The following is an 18,119-nucleotide window of genomic DNA, read 5'->3' as shown; positions in this document are numbered from 1 at the left end:
ATCACCATGAGCCCTGAGATTCTCTCAGGATCAGTCTGTGCCTTGGAACCCACACCTGTGCACCGCCTTCCATCAGCAGCCTCACGTTCCTCCCCTTTCATCTCTGCTGGGAGCCCCTGGATCAGTCTGGCCTGTCCATCCCAGCAACACCCTGCACTGGATTCCTCAGGCCCTCACACCTGCAGCTCCAGTATTTCCATCTTGGCAGTGCTGGGGTGACAACTGGGTTGAAGTGACAACTGAAACTATTTTTAGAGCACCTGACATAGGATTGAAAACACTCTCAGTTTACGTCAAAGAATCAGAGGAGTTTGAGTTGGAGGGTGCTGAAGCGCTTCCCTGCCACTCACTTGCTCTCATAAACAGAAAACCTCATGAGAGTGAGGAGCCCCAGGAAGCAGGGGCACAATCAGGCTGACCAGCTCTGTCGCTGTCCCACTGATCCACTTGCAAGAGACCAAGCAACCTTATAAGGGATGCCCTTCCACATGCCTGCAGTCACCACAGGTACCTTTTGCTGTCTGGATTTTCGCACAGCCAATGTGGAGATGTTTTAATTGATGCTTGTCATTCCTCCTGGCTCCTTCCAGATTGTTTGAAGCATAGGTTTGGAATCAGACTGGGTTGGGTTCTAAAAGTCTCAGCTCACCTGTTAGTGCTGTGGGTCAGGGGCTAGGTGGTTAGCCTCCACGTTCTGGGCTCCCTCATCCTCCTCTGGACTGAAGACTGAGTGATCCTGTGAGGAGTTCAGCATGGTCCCCATTGGGAACATTATCGCCATCACAAGAGTAATGGAGATCCCAGTTCTTTCCTGGGGAACTGGGGACTGGTGGTATCACTCTGAAGACTTCTTGCTCTTCTCTCCTGGAGGTCCCTCTGCTGAGCAGGGAGGCAGGGTCCTAAGGAAGGTGTTCCAGGCCCTCCACCTTGGCCCTTCACCCTTCACTTCTGAACCCATGCTGTGTGCCAGGGACCTGGCAGATGTGACCCCTACAGAGCTTATGTCAGGAGTGCTCCTTGCCAGCCTTAGTTTGGAGGCCACACTCCTGCCTCTGAATTCTTTCCCAGAGAATGAGGCCAGCTTTTGCCTGAATCTGTAATTCTGAAACTTGATTATGCTTCTCAGTGATACAGATCTCTAGGCTGGACACCAAACTTTAATCAAAGTCTGGGCCCTGGGCCCAAGAGTCTGCATTTTTAATCCCATCCCAATTTACTATTCTGATGCAGGTGTTCCCTGGTCCAAATATTGAGAAACCTGGGAGAAGGGTTTGAGGGCCCCAGAAGTTGCAGGCCTGACCTTAGAGGGCCCCTGGGGGCCTCACTCTGTAGTTGCCTGTGGGTGGGGCAACTCCCATGACCAGGCCTCTTGAGCCCATGCCCAGGCCTGCTTGCTGACCCCGAAGCCATGGGCACTGACTGCTGCATTCTCTCTGCTGACAATAGGCAGTGAGGCCTGACTCAAGAACCTCACTTCAGCGTCCAGGGACAGCAGCCATGACCAGGCCTGCCAGGAATCCCTGGCACTGGGAGGGCCTGTTGAGGTAAGTACCTTACTAAGGTTTTCCACTTCCCCCAGGAGCTTCCCTGCCCTGGGGCAGTGGAAGGGGGTACCAGTCATGGGCCACAGAGGGCAGGCTTTTATTGTCTAGACGCTCTGACCTGCCCTGGCTATACCTGGGCCTCCACCATTTGGGGCCAGGGTGTGTGCAAGATGTCAGTTGTTGCCATCACAGAACATGTTACTTATTTCACAAACTACATGGTACCAGCAACACCAGGAAAAGCCGGAAGATCACGTAAGTCTCCTTAGCAGCCGTTAGAAGAAAACAGTTTAAAAATAACCAAGTACCCTCATGCATTGCTGGTGGGAAGATAAAATAATATAGCTGCTGTGGAAAACAGTCTGGCAGTTCTTCAAAAATTTAAACATTTGCCATATGAACCAGCAACTCCACTTCTGGGTATATACCCAAAAGAATTGAAGCAGGGTCTCAGATGCTTGCACACCTGTGTTCATAGCAACACTATTCACAATGGAAATAACCCAAATGTCCATTGTTGGATGAATGGACAAACAAAATATAGTATATCCATACAAAGGAATATTATTCAACCTTAAAAAGGAAGGAAATCCTGCCACATGTTAACAATATGGATAAACCTTAAGGACATTTCGCTAAGTGAAATAAGCCAGTCACTAAAGGACAGTAGAATGATTCTGCTTATGAGACCCCTAGAGGAGTCCGATTCAGAGAGACAAAGTAGAATGGTGGTTACCAGGGCCTGGAAGGAGGGGGAATGGGGAGTTTAATGAGTACAAGTTTGGAATGTTGAAAAAACTGGAGATGGATGGTGGTGATGGTTGCATAACAAACTACTTAAAAATGGTTAAGATGGTTAAAAATGGTTAAGCTGGTTAAAAAATATATATCAAAAAAAATTAAATGGCCTGTAATTCTGCCATTCAGATAACCCTGTCAGCCCATGTGTTTGTAATATATAGGTGTTATATAAACGTACACATGGTTAAAATTAAGAGAGAAAGGTGTAAAATTAAAAATATATCTGCTTCCCAATCTCTACTGAATCCTAGTGTCTCCACAAAATAAATTTTCTGGACTACATTTAGAAAAATAGTCTTGAGCTTTTACCTAATGATAATGGTATGAAAGTTACACTAAATTGGTCATGCTGTACACACAGAAATTCCTTCCAGCGGTATCACTGCTCTTCCTTGCCTTAACAGTTCCACAGAATCCCATTCTGTGGATGGAACCATTTCTATAACCCTTCTGCTGTTGGTAGACCCCCGTTTCCAGCTTTGTATGTAATTATTACAGTGTGAACTACCATGAATATGTTTTGGCATAGTACTCCAAAGATAGGTCAAGTTCCTTGTAGTGAAATTTCTGATCTCAGAGTATGTGCATTTAAAGGCTTTGATGGATGCTGTCAGATTGCTCTCCAACAATAGATGGGAGTGCTTGTTTCCTGAACCTTCAGGAAACACTGGTGTCATCAAGCGTTTTTGTTTTTTACCGGTCGTCAGTGTGATGAAAGCTCTATCATTTTGATTTGCTATTTCTTGAGCACTCGTCTGGCCTGAGCTATAAGGTAAGCCCTGTGCCTGTGTTATCACATTTTAGCCTCACACTCCTGAGGCATCACTGAAATTAGCCGCATTTCACAGATGAGCTAATAGTCTTCAGCTGTCCCAGATTTCTCATCCTAGAGTTTGTGTGTGTTCTTAACTGTGATCTCTGCACAATTTTATAGTCTGTTAAGGAAAAAATGGGCTCTAAGCACCCCTTGCTGTCCATCTTAATCCTCAGTCTCGCTGGATTTAAGGGCTGCCAAACCGTCTGGCAAGGGCAGCATCAGAGCCGGCCACTTAAATCTTCCAGTGTCTGTCTCTTTATAAACAACCCTGTGGTGACCTCCGTTGTGCTCACAGCTTTTTCCTTCTTTGGGTAAATTCCCAGGAGGGGAATTTCAGAGTGAAAGGATATAGTGATCTGTTTTGGAACTTTCAAGGGGGCTGACTAGCTGGTCCTGTTTCTGTGAAGCGAATCTGTAAGCTCAGGCCAGCCCTGTGGCCTCCCTGTTTCTGGTTGGTGTGCCCCAGCTGCCCCAGTCTACCTAGGGAGTCCATCCATTGGCTTCAGGTTAGGGGTGAACCAGGAGATTCCCAGTCTCTGGAACTCCCATCTCACTTTCTCTTGCTGGAGTGGGAGCTTATGGTGGACTCTGGTGAGGTCTGCGGAGGCCTCTACCTTTGCTTTCTCAGGCCTTTGGGATTTGGGGACCTCTTCCCTCATGGGACAGCCCTTGCTGGCTGTGTGTGTGTGTGTGTGTGTGTGTGTGTGTGTCAGTGGTGATTGCGGGCTACTTGTGTCCTCTCTGAGCCTCCATCCTTCTTTCAGTCCCTCCTTGGAGGAATTCCACCCTCCCCACTACGAGGGCTGAGCCTCTCAAAGGGAGGGCCTGTCCCTACCACCAGGTAGAAGGCTCAGGTCAATGGCCTGTCACTGGCTACTTAACCTCTCTGTGCCTCCATCTTCTTTTGGAAGAGAACTTAGGGAGTCGGGACCCCTCTCTGGGTCGTCCAGTGTGTGGGGCTTTGTGGCAGGGCTGTCAGCATTGGAGCCTTTGGGTGGGTCGTGTGGGAGGGGAGTGGCCTCCCAAGGCTAAACCTTGGTCCTTTTGGGGTCAGCATCCTTGTGGACATGAGCCCTGCCCTCTGGCCCCCTTTGGTGCTGGATGAACAGATTTGCCCTGAGCCCCTCTCAGTGCCAGGTTTAGTCCTACATGGGTCTGTGGCCCAGAGAAATTATTTTTAATTTTTGGATCATTTTCCACTTATGACTTCAGTCCACTCTACCCACCGGCCCATCTCCCTTGTCAGGCCCCTGGGGCAGTGGGGATTTTGTCCAGGAATTGAGAGGGAATGGTAGCAAGCAGGAATCTTTTCTGAGAGAGGCCTCTGCCCTCCCGCCTGGGTGGTGCCCAGACTGAAGCCCCATCCTTGATGGGCTGAAACAAGCTGATCTCCAAAGCCCCACAGGCCCCTACGGCTCCCCAGTCCCATGCTGCTGCTTTGCTGAGCTTGATGGTGTTTGACGGGAAGGGACAGAGATGACCCCTATGCACAGTCCCCATCTGGAGCTACTCTAACCAGCCGTGTTGACCAGAAAGACAGCTTCTGTCAGCTTAGGGGAGGCCAGAGGGAGCCACCTCAGAGGACAAGGCCATGTGAAGACCCCTAACCAAATATAGGAGAACCGCCTCCCCTGAAGAATAATTGTGCCAGGGCACTAGGGCCGGAGCCTGCCTAGGGGACAGATAAGTTTTTCCTTTCTTTTTAAATAAAAATGTAAAATTTGTAAAATATAGCATATATATAGAAGTATATGAAAATATGTAGAAACACACATGTACACTTTATCCAGGACAAGAAATAGAACATTTTCACAATCCCAGAAGACCCGTTGTGCTCAAAACTGATAACATCCCATTCCCTCCCTCCTTCTGCCTGCCTTTCCCCACTACCCCAGCCAGAGGTAACCACTATTTTGAATCTTGTTTTTATATACTTCCTTTACTTTCTGACCCTGGAAGTTCAAGTGAACCTTCAACAGATAGCTCATTTTTCTTACCTGTAATATTGTTTTTCCATTTTATTTTCACTTTTACCATGTTTTTATCCTAAATAATACATTTATTTGCTGTTCTTGAACTTAATGTAAATAGAATCATGTTGTCTATATTTTTCCATGATACCCTTACTTAACATTATTTTAAATATTGATTCATATTAATACTCCTATAGCTTCATTTTTAATTGATAGACATTATTTTTAGAACAGTTTTAGATTTAGAGAAAAATCGAGTAGATAGTACAGAGAATACCCATATACCTTGCACACAGTTTTCCCTGCTAACATCTTACATTAGTATGGCATGTTTATTACAATGAATGAAGACTGATACATTATTATTAACAAAAGTCCATAGTTTATTCAAGTTTCCTTTAGTATTTACCTTATGTCCTTTTTTGGTTCCAGGGTTCCATCCAGGGTAGCACATTACATTTAGACATCATCATGTCTCCTTAGGTTCCTCTTGGCTGTGAAAGTTTTTCAGAGTATCCTTTTTTTTTTTTGATAACTTTCCTTGAAAATTTGGTGAGGAGTGGTCAGGCATTTGTAGGATGCTACGTTCATTTTTCATTGCTATATAATATTCCACTGGGTGTATCCAACACCCCCATCTTATTAATTCTGCCAATGACAGACATTTTAGTTTCTAGTTTTTTTCAAACAGTGCTGCTATGTATGTTTTCATATGTGACTTCTGTGCATAAGCACAGGCTTGTGTAGGGTTACACTCAGAGGTGGAACTGATGGGTGTAAGGTATGCACGTGTTCAGTTTTACCAGATATTGTCAAACTGTTTTCCAAAGAAGTTGTACAAATTTACATGCACACCCACACCTGCAGTCCTTTGTCCTATTTCCTCACTGGCATTTGGTATTGTCAAACCTTAATTTTCTCCTGGATGTGGGATGACATAGTGATTTTAATTTACAAGTTTCTGTTTTTGTAACAAGATTGAACATCATTTCATATATCTAGGAATTACTTGTGCTTCCTCTTCTGTGAAAAAAATTTTTGCCCATTTTTCTATTGAGTTATTTATTTTTCTTGTTAATTCACAGAAGTTCTTTATATATTCTGGATGTAATTCAGAATACGAGTTGCAGATACCTTCTTCCAGTTTGTGACTTGCCTTTTCATTCTCTTTTTTAACATTCACCTTTTTGTTTTTTCATCTTTGGAAGTCAGAGCTATGCTATCTCCAGCCTTCTTTATTTATTTTTTGGAAATATTTATTTATTTTTGGCTGTGTTGGGTCTTAGTTGAGGCACACGGGATCTTTTGTTGTGGCGTGCGGGCTTCTGTCTAGTTGCAGCGTGCATGCTCTCTTGTGGTGCGTGGTGCGTAGGCTCTGTAGTTGTGGTATGTGGGCTTAGTTGCCCTGCAGCATGTGGGATCTTAGTTCCCTGACCAGGGATCAAACCTGCATCCCCTGCATTGGAAGGCGGATTCTTAACCACTGGACCACCAGGGAAGTCCCCTTCACTCTCTTTAATAGTATCTTTTTTTTTTTTTTAAGACTTATTTATTTTTTGGCTGCGTTGGGTCTTCATTGCTGTGCACGGGCTTTCTCTAGTTGTGGCGAGTGGGGGCTACTCTTCGTTGCAGTGTGAGGCCTTCTCATTGCAGTGGCTTCTCTTGTTGCGGATCACAGGCTGTAGGCGCGCAGACTTCAGTAGTTGTGGCACATAGGCTTCAGTAGTTGTGGTTTGCAGGCTCTAGAGCACAGGCTCAGTAGTTGTGGCACACGGGCTTAGTTGCTCCGCGGCATGTAGGATCTTCCCAGACCAGGGCTCAAACCTGTGTTTGAGCAGGCAGATTCTTAACCACTGTGCCACCAGGGAAGCCCCAATAGTATCTTTTGATTAACAGAGGGTCTTAATTTTAATGTACTTGAATTTACCAATCTTTTTCTTTATGGTTGTATTTCCTTCATTCCTTCCCTCCTCCCTCCCTCCTTCTTTCCTTCCTTCCTTCCTTTCCTGTTGTTTTTTGGCCACACCGTGTAGCTTGTGGGATCTCAGTTCCCCAACCAGGGATTGAACCTGGGCCACGGCAGTGAAAGCCCAGAATCCTAACCACTGGGCCACCAGGGAATTCCCTATGGTTGTATTTTTTAATTCTTATGAAATCTTTCCTCATCTCAGAGTCAAAAATTTATTCTCTTATATGTACGGTGCGAGGTAGGGATCCAATTTTATTGATTTTTAAAAATTTAGGTTTAAACATGCATAACCACCAGGTATTAAAAAATTACCTGCTTTTTCCACTGATTAATGCCAACTGGGTTACAAATCAGGTGTTCGAAATGAGCTACTCTGTTTCTAAGCTCTCTTTTCCATACCGTTGGTCAGTTTTTCTATCCCAGCACCTATACCTCATTGTCTTAATTTTACTGTAGCTTTATAAAATTTATTGATATTTGGAAGGGCAGGACCCCTTGATCTTATTCTTAGACGTGTTCTGGCTATTCTTAGCTCTTTGCACTTCCATTAAATTGTTAGTATCAGATGGTCTAATATATTTTCTAAAGTTAGATTCACAATTTTCAAAAGGGCATAAGGTGAAACTTCCCCGTCTTCTTTCTTCTCCTAATTCCCTCCTCAGAAGCAATCGTAATTACTAGTTTTGTGTGTAGTTTTTCAGAAATAATTTGAAATTGCATGTTTGTATATATACTATACCACCCCCCGTTTTGTACCTGCACTGTTCATCGGCAGAGTTTATTTAAAAAGTAAACTTTTCGTATTCAGTGAAATCTTTCTTAATAGGTCATGATGTATAAATATCAAAGACATAAAAATGTTAAACTTTGTACACTTTTAGTCCTGAATTAAAACCATTTTGATTTTAAGTAAGTTTAACTTACAAAATGTATTTTATAATTTCTACAAATTTTGACGAAAAAGCAGCCAATTTCAGCTCCTCCAGCACTTCCTAGCTGACTGCTGGACGTGTTTGTATCTCTTCCTGCTGCTGGAATCAAGTAGAAGCACGGATTGCTTTTCAAAATAGAAATATCTGGGTCATGCAGAAATCACTCTCTCAAAAACAGCAACAGGAATAACATATTTAGTATGTTCTTATAATGTTACTATTGATTATATTTGGGGTTGGTTCTATCGTCTTCTATTATCCTTTCTATCCTTCTTATTTTTTTAATCTTTTTAGATTTCTTTCATTTTTGTCCTTCTGTTGATTTGTTAGTCTTGCCTCTATTTCTGTCATTTAGTGTTTACCCTAGGAAGTAGCAACATACTTACCAGTGTATCTATGTCTGGAGCTAGCCAGTGACTTTACCATGCTCCTGGGTGACAGAGGCCTGCATATCACTTAGATTGCTTACCCCTGCCCCCCATCTAGAGTTTCCCTTAGTGTGAGTCTGCTGGTGAAGAATTCTGTTTTTGTTTGTCTGAAAATATTTGACTTTGATTCTTTAATTACTGTATATTTTCTCCAGGTTTAGAATTCTAGGTTGCCAGTAATTTCAGCACATGAAGCTGTCATCTCACTGTTTTCTGGCCTCCACTAACTGTTGTGAAGTCAGCAGTAGGCTGTCACTCTTTAAAGGTAGTGCCTTTTTTTTTTTTTTTTTTGCCCTCTGTTGCTTTTAAGATTTTCTCTGTCTTGGCTTCTCTGCAGGTCACTATACTATTTCTAGGGCCGGATTTCTTGTTATTTACACTTTTTGTGATTTGTTGGGATTCTTGCATCTGTATTGTCATTTCTAGAAAATTCTCAGCCATTACCTCTTCAAATAATACTTCTCTCATACTCTCGTCTTCTGAAACTATGATAAAATGTATATTTGACTTTGTCACCTTTCTCAGTCTATCTTCCAGGTATTTTTACCTTTCTTCTGTATTTTCTAGCTTTTTTTTCCTTTCTCTGCTGCATTCTGCTGTATTTTCTTTTCATCTGTCTTCCACTTCATTTGTTATTTTGCAGTGTCCACTTTGATACCACGTCCATCCATCCATTAAGTTTTTAGTTTTGGTTCTTATACTTTTCATTTCTAGGGTTCCATTTAACTTCCCTCTCTGCTATGTTCCCTTTTTTTTTTTGGCTGCACTGCAGCATGTGGGATCTTAGTTCCCAGACCAGGGATCGAACCTGTGCCCCCTGCAGTGGAAGCATGGAGTCTTAACCACTGGACCGCCAGGAAAGTCCCTATGTTAACTTCTTTTTTCTTTAAAGATTTTTTTTTGATATGGACCATTTTTTAAAGTCTTTATTGAATTTGTTAACAATGTTGCTTCTGTTTTATGTTTTGTTTTTTGGCCGTGAGGCATGTGGGATCTTAGCTCCCCAACCAGGGATCAAACCTGCACCCCCTGCATTGGAAGGTGAAGTCTCAACCACTGGACTGCCAGGGAAGTCCCCCTATGTTCACTTTTAATAATTGCTGTGTCCTGCAGATTTTCATCTATTTTTCTTTAAGCAAAGTAAGCATGAATGTGTTCTTTTTATTTATTTATTTTTAAAAAAGATTTTATTTATTTTTGGCTGTGTTGGGTCTTAGCTGAGGCACGCAGGATCTTTCGTTGCAGTGCACGAGCTTCTAATTGTGATGTGCAGGTTTTCTCTTCTCTAGTTGTGGTGCACAGGCTTAAGGGCATGTGGGCTCTGTAGTTGTGGTGCTCGGATTCCAGAGCCCATGGGCTCTGTAGTTTGCAGCATGCAGGCTCTCTAGTTGAAGTGCGGAAGCTTAGTAGTTGTGGCGTGCAGGCTTAGTTGCCCCGCGGCATGTGGGACCTTAGTTCCCTGACCAGGGATCCAACCTGCGTCCACTGCATTGGAAGGCGGATTCTTTACCACTGGACCACCAAGGAAGTCCCAGTATGAATGTTTTATATCTAATACTTCCCATATGTGAAGTCTGTATGAATCTGTAATGTGTGTTTCTGTAGGCTCTCACTCATGGCACCTTGTTTTATGTACTTGGTTGTCTTCTACTGTGTGCTGCTTTGAAAAATAATTGTGTGGTTCTCCTATGACGTAAAATGAAGGTGCCTTCCCCCCAGACAGGATTTACATTTATTTCTGCTTGGTGCTTAGGAGTACTATCAGTGACTTTAAATTCATGCCTTGAAGTTTCATAGCTTACCACTAGGATAGAGTTTGGGCTGCAGATATTTTCCTGGTTCTGCTCAGCACCAAGGCAATGCTACCTACAGTTCTTTGAGTTTTGGGGAAGGTTTGCTTGTACCCTGAGGTGTTAGCCCTTCAGGGGTCACAGCTTAATGTCCTTTGAGACTTCCCACTTTTGGTGGGCCCTGGATTTGACTTTGCCTTTTTTACTCTGTGAGCCCTCAAAACCCCTGCTTGCTTTCACAGCTTAGTTTATTGGGATAGGTAGATGCCACTAGGAGAGAAGTTGACCTCTCCTAGTGGGTATTCTGATGATCTCTCTTGCTTTCTCTTAGATTTTTGCCTGGAAATTCTGGACCACCTTATAGTTCTTTGATGCTTCTATGAGGATTTTTTAAAAATTTGGTGAGTGGCCGAGATGGTGGAATAAGAAGACCCTGAGCTCATCTCCTTCCATGGGCACACCAGAACTACAACTGTTTATACGCAGCAACTATTGATGAGAATGACATGAAGACTAGCAGAAAAGATCTTCTGCAACTAAAGATAAAATGAAGGAACCATGAGACAAGTAGGAAGGGTGGAGACGCAGTATAGTCAAGACCTATACCCCCAGGTAGGCGAACCACAAATGGAGGATAATTACAATTAGAGAGGTTCTCCCCAAGGAGTAAAGGGGTCTGAGCCCCACATTGGGCTCCCTAGCCCAGGGACATCACACTAGGAAAATGAGTCCCCAAAACATTTGGCTTCAAAGGTCAGTGGGTGCTTTTAAAGGGCACACACAAAATCATGAAAACCAGCTTTACAGTGGAAGAATGGATAAAGGAGATGTGGTATGTATCCATCCATGTTGTTGCAAATGGCAAGATTTCATTCTTTTTTATGGCTCTGAGTCATATATATATATATATATATAGAGAGAGAGAGAGAGAGAGAGAGAGAGAGAGAGAGAGAAAGCTTTTAGACTTATGGAAAAATTAAGCAGATAGTACAGAGGGTTCTTATATACCCCAGACACAGATTCCCCTGTTATTAACATTTTTTAACAATATGGTACATTTTTAATGATACTTATACATTATTATTAACTAAAGTCCATAATTTATTCAGATTTTGTTAGTTTTTTCCTATTTCTATTCCAGGATCCCATTCAGTAGTATTGTATTTAGTCATTATGTGTTCTTAGTCTTCTCTTGGCTGTGAAAGTTTCTCAGACTTTCCTTCTTTTTGATGACCTCAACAGTTTTAAGGACCATTGGTCAGGGATTTTGCAGAATGTCTTTTGGGATTTGTCAGATGTTTTTCCTTTGATTAGACTGAGGTTATGTTTTGAGAGGAAGACCACAGGTAAAATGTCATCTTCACTTCATATCAAAGGTACATGCTCTCAGGATGACATCACTTAGCTGAGGTAGGGTCTGTCAGGTTTCTCTACTCTGAGTCACTTTTCCCCCTGTCTACATTATATGTACTCTTTTTTTGGGGGGGTGGGGGGCTGCATTGGGCCTTTGTTGCTGCACACAGGCTTTCTCTAGTTGTGGTGAGTGGGGGGCTGCTCTCCGTTGCGATGTGCGGGCTTCTCATTGTGGTGGCTTCTCTTGTTGCAGAGCATGGGTTCTAGATGCTTGGGCTTCAGTAGCTGCAACATGTGGGCTCAGTAGTTGTGGCGCACGGGCTTAGTTGCACCGCGGCATGTGGCATCTTCCTGGACCAGGGATCGAACGTGCATCCCCTGCATTTGGCAGGCGGATTTTTAACCACTGCACCACCAGGGACGTCCCCATATGTACTCTTTGGAAGTCACTATGTGATTTAAGCTCAGGCTTAAAGAACTTCACCTCTGTAATGGCAGAGTGCCTATAGAAATTACTTGGATTTCTTCTACAAGGGAGATTTCTGTTTTCTCCCATTTATTTATATCAGTATAAACTCATGGATATTTATTTTATACTTTGGATTATAATTCAATACTACTTTATTTTATTGCTCTAATTGTTCCAGCTTTGGCCATTCAAAGCTTCTTCACTTGGCTCCTGTGTCCCTTTGACATAACTTCATCTCCTTGATCATTGTTTTTGTGTTTGAGCACTTCCTTGCTTTCTGGCACTAGTGTTCTCCAGGCATTTGTACATTTTCTGCCTCAGTCCTAGAATCAGCCATTTCTCTAAGGAGACTTGATTCCTTTAATTGGAGAATGGCATCAGAAACCTAAACTGGGAGCTAAGTGTGCTCATCGCCACTGGAGTGTCTGTCCTTGCTTCTTGGCCCACTCAGTTGACAGTGTAATACATGTATATATACACATAACTAGAAATATTTCTGTATGGAATTTTCTGTATCGATATTAAGCTAAACATAATTTATCCTGGTGTTTCCAACTGTAATTCACTACCACATGGATCATTCTAGCTGTCTTCCCTTGCTTATCTGTAACCTCCTACTCCAACAGTGAGAAAACTGGCTACCACCATCTGCCATCTATATCACAGCATTTTCACTTATTCTCAGCAACCATCATTACTGAAAACTTCCTCTTGTTTTTTAAAAGAAATAGTAGAATATTATTTGGCCTCTACATGTTTGCGTGTTTGCAGGGTATTTTTTGTTTTCTGTTTTTTTTCTTATACTTGATTTCTAGTATCATAGCATTGTGGTCAGAAAAGATGCTTGCTATGATTTCAATTTTCTTAAATTTACCAACCCCGGTTTATGACTCTATCCTGGAGAATGTTCCATATGTACTTGAAAAGAATGTGTATTCTGCTGCTTTTGGATGGGATGTTTTATATATATATTCCATTTGTTCTAATGTGTCATTCAAGGCCAGTGTTTTCTGTCTGGATGATATGTCCATCGATCTAAGTGGTGTGTTAAAGTCCCGTACTAATATTGTGTTACTGTCAGTTTCTCCCTTTATGTCTGTTAATATTTGCTTTATGTATTTAGGTGCTCCTATATTGGGTGAATATATATATACAGCTGTTACGTCTTTGGATTGATCCCTTGATCACTATGTAATGTCCTTTGCCTCCTGTTAAAGTCTTTGTTTCAAAACAAATACTTTGACATAAGTATTGCTACTCCAGCTTTCTTTTCATTTCCCTTTGCATAGAATGCCTTTTTCCATCCTCTCACTTTCAGTATGCCTTTTGATCTGAAATGAGTCTCTTGAAGGCAGCATATATATGGGTCTTCTTTTTGTATCCATTCAGTCACTCTATGTCTTGGAGCATTTAGTCCATTTACATTTAAAGTAATTATTGATAGGTATGTACTTACTGCCATTAAAAAAAATAAATTTATTTATTTATGCAGCCTGATGCAGCCATCAGGTCTTCGTTGTTGTGTGCGGGCTTTCTCTAGTTGCGGTGAGTGGGGGCTACTCTTCATTGTGGCGCGCGGGCTTCTCATTGCGGTGGCTTCTCTTGTTGCAGAGCACAGGCTCTAGGTGCGTGGGCTTCAGTAGTTGTGGCTTGCGGGCTCTAGAGCACAGGCTCAGTAGTTGTGGCGCACTAGCTTAGTTGCTCTGCGGCATGTGGGATCTTCCCAAATCAGGGCTCGAACCTGGGTCCCCTGCATTGGCAGGCGGATTCTTAATCACTGTGCCACCAGGGAAGTCCCACTTATTGCCATTTTGTTAATTGTTTTGGGGGTTGTTTTTGTAGTTACTTTTTCTCCCTTTCTTCTTTTGTTCTCTTCCCTTGTGGGGAATATGCTACTAAACAAGCAGTGGATCACTGAAGAAATCAAAGAAGAAATTTAAAAAATACTTGAAGACAAATAAAAGCAAAAACAGAACGATTCAAAATCTGTGGGATGCAGCAAAAGCAGTTCTAAGAGGGAAATTTATAGTGATCCAAGCCTAGCTCAGGAAACATGCAAAATCTCAAACAACTTAACTTTACATCTAAAAGAACTAGAAAAAGAAGAACAAACAAAACCCGAAGTTAGTAGAAAGAAAGAAATCATAAAGATTAGAGCAGAAATAAAGACTAAGAAAACAATAGGAAGGATCAAAAAAACTAAGAGCTGATTCTTTGAAAAAATAAACAAAATTGATAAACCTTTAGCCAGACTCATCAAGAAAAAGAGAGAGGGTCCAAATCAATAAAATCAGAAATGAAGGGCTTCCCTGGCGGCGCAAGGGTTAAGAATCCACCTACTAATGCAGAGGACTTGGGTTCGAGCCCTGGTCTGGGAAGATCCCACATGCTGTGGAGCAACTAAGCCTGTGCGGCACAACTGCTGAGCCTGTGATCTAAATCCCACAAACCACAACTACTGAGCCCTCGTGCCACAACTACTGAAGCCTGTGCGCCTAGAGCCCGTGCTCCGCAACAAGAGAAGCCACCACAATAAGAAGCACACGCACCGTAACAAAGAGTAGCCCCTGCTCGCCACAACTAGAGAAAGCCTGCCTGCAGCAACGAAGACCCAATGCAGCCAAAAATAAATAAATTAAAAAAAAAAAAAGTCACAACCCACACCCCAGAAATACAAAAGATCATAAGAGACTACTACAAATCACTACATGCCAATAAAATGGACAACCTAGAAGAAATGAACAAAGTCCTAGAAACGTACACTTTCCCAAGACTGAACCAGGAGGAAATAGAAAATACATAAACAGACCAGTTACCATTAATGAAGTTCAATCAGCAATAAAACAACTTCCCTCAAACAAAAGTGTAGGACCAGATGGCTTCACAGATGAATTCTGTACATTTAGAGAAGAATTAACACCTTTCTCAACTATTTCAAGAAATTGCAGAGGAAGGAATGTTTTCAAACTCATTCTACAATGCCAGAAATCACTCTGATACCAAAACCAGACAGAGATAGCACAGAAAAAGAAAATTAGAGGCTAGTATCACTGCTGAACACAGATGCAAATCCTCAAGAAAATATTAGCAAACCAAATTCAACAAGACATAAAAAGGATCATATGCCATGATCAAGTGGGATTTACCTCGGATGCAAGGGTAGTTCAATATCTGCATATGAGTGTTATATACCACACTAACAAACTGAAGAATAAAAGCCAGATGATCATATAAATAGATGGAGAAAAAGCTTTTGACAAGATTCAACATCCATTTATGATAAAAGCTCAACAAAGTACATATAGAGGAACATACTTCAACATAGTACAGGCCATATGCTTGCTGCAACCAGAGAAAGCCCGCGCACAGCAACAAAAACCCAACGCAGCCAAAAATAAAAATAAATTTATTGTTTGCAGGTGACACACAATACATAGAAAATCCACAGGATGCCACCAAAAAATTATTAGAGCTCATCAATGAATTTGGTAATGTTGCAGGATACAAAATTAATATACAGAAACCTGTTGAATTTCTATACACTAACAATGAAGTATCAGAAAAAGAAATTAAGAAAACAATCCCATTTATAATCAGATCAAAAAGAGTAGGGCTTCCCTGGTGGCACAGTGGTTGAGAGTCCGCCTGCCGATGCTAGGGGACGCGGGTTCGTGCCCCGGTCCGGGAAGATCCCACATGCCGCGGAGCGGCTGGGCCCGTGAGCCATGGCCGCTGGGCCTGTGCGTCCGGAGCCTGTGCTCCGCAACGGGAGAGGCCACAACAGTGAGAGGCCTGTGTACAGCAAAAAAAAAAAAAAGTAAAATACCTAGGAATGAATCTAAGGAGGTAAAAGGCCTGTACTCTGAAAACTATAAGACACTCATGAAAGAAGCTGAAGAAGACAGAAACAGAAGAAAGATATATCATACTAATGTAAGAATATTGTTAAAATGACCATACTATCCCAGGCAGATTCAGTGCAATCCCTATCAAAATACCAGTGGCATTTTTCACACATCTAGAGCAAATAACTCTAAAATTTGTATGGAAACACAAAAGACCCTAAATAGCCAAAACAATTTTGAGAAAGAAGAACAAAGCTGAAGTATGGTCCCTGACTTCAAACTATACTAAAAAGCTACAGTCATCAAAATAGCATGGTACTGGCACAAAAAAACCAGACATATAGATCAATGGAAAAAAATAGCCCAAATGAGCCCACGATTATATGTGCAATTAATTATGACCAAGGAGGCAAGAATACACAATGGGGAAAAGACAGTCTCTTCAGTAAATAGTTTTGGGAAAACTGGACAGCTACATGCAAAAGAATCAAACTGGACTACTCTCACACCATGCACAAAAATAAAGTCAAAATGGATTAAAGACTTAAATGTAGGACCTGAAACCATAAAACTTCTAGGAGAAAACATAGGCAGTATGCTCTTTGACATTGGTCTTAGTAATATTTTTTGGATCTGTCTCCTCAAGCAAGGGAAACAAAGCAAAAACAAACAAATGTGACTACATCAAACTAAAAAGCTTTTGCACAGCAAAGGAAACTATCAACAAAATGAAAAGGCCACCTACTAAATGGGAGAAGATATTTGCAAATGATACATATGACAAGGGGTTAATATCCAAAATATACAACTCAGCATCAAAAAACCTGATAAAAAATGGGCATACGATCTGAATACAGTTTTCCAAAGACATACAGATGGCCAACAGGTACGTAAAAAGATGCTCAACATCATGGGGAAATGCAAACCAGAACCACAGTTAGCTGTATTACCTGCACCTGTCAGAATGACTTATCAAAATGACAACAAATCACAAGTGTTGGGGAGGGTGTGGAGAAAAGGGAGCACTCCTGCACTGCTGGTGGGAAAGTAAATTGGCATGGCCACTAAACAGTATGGAGGTTCTTCAAAAAAAAAAAAAGCTACCACGTGATCTAGTAATTCCACTCCTGCGTATTTTAGAAAAGATACATGCACCCCTATGTTCATTGCAGCATTATTTACAATACCCAAGACATGGAAGCAACCCAAGTGCCCATCAGTAGATGAATGGATAAAGATGTGGAACATAGCAATGGAATATTACTCAGCCATGATGAAATTTTGCCCTTTATGACAACATGGATGGACCTGCACTTGAATATTTCACTGGGCAGTAAATGTGTATTGGACGTCATTGCTTGCTGGATCATAGATCTAACCTTGGGTTTTCTGAAGGCTGCATTAATACTCCATGGTAAGAATGTTCTTAGCTTATTTAGCAGCTAGCTTGTTTATTGATGGGCATACAGGTTATTTCCAATCTTTTGCTAACAATAATGCAGCAGGATTACGTTTCGCTTTGTAAACATGTGGGGGGATTTCACCAAAGTTAAGTGCTTGATCAAAGGGGATGGATATTTAAAAATGTCATAGATATTGTCAGATTGCCCTCTAGAGATTGGGCCAATTTACATTTTCACGATCAGCATGAGCTCTTTCCTAATGCCAGCTGCAAAGGAGAGATCATTAAACTTTTATCTTTGCTAGTATGTTTAGAGAATATGCTTTGTTATATGCGTAGCACATCTATTTTACTAACTCCAGAGAGGTATATGGTATTCCAAAAATTTTACGTTTTTATGTAGTCAGTTTATCACTCTCCTGGGATTTTGTGTCATGCTTAGAAAGTCTTCTCAGCTTCCATGTTTTCTCCTGGTACTTTTATGATTTAAAAAAAAAACATCTCAGATTTGCAAAAGGCATAATGAACCCCTACATACATGGCACCCAAGCATTACTTACAGAAGTGAAACTCTGCTCTCCCTCCCTCTTGGAACTAACCACTATCCACCTACTCACTTCCTATCCCTGTGGCTGGTGTCTGTGAACTTGTTATTTATGTTTGCTCCTAGTCCACAGAGGTGAGGAGCTTGCACTGTGAATCCACCACATGGCTGTTTAGTTTAGCTGACTTTCTGTAAGCTGGACTTTCTCATCAAGGAAGCCAGTGCACATGCCTTAGCACAGACAGGCACTGG

This window comes from Grampus griseus, assembly GCF_964374135.1.
Source record: "Grampus griseus genome assembly, chromosome: 12".
In the NCBI taxonomy this organism is placed as follows: Eukaryota; Metazoa; Chordata; class Mammalia; order Artiodactyla; family Delphinidae; genus Grampus; species Grampus griseus.
The sequence above is the reverse complement of the archived record's forward strand: the minus strand, read 5'-3'. Positions refer to the sequence as shown.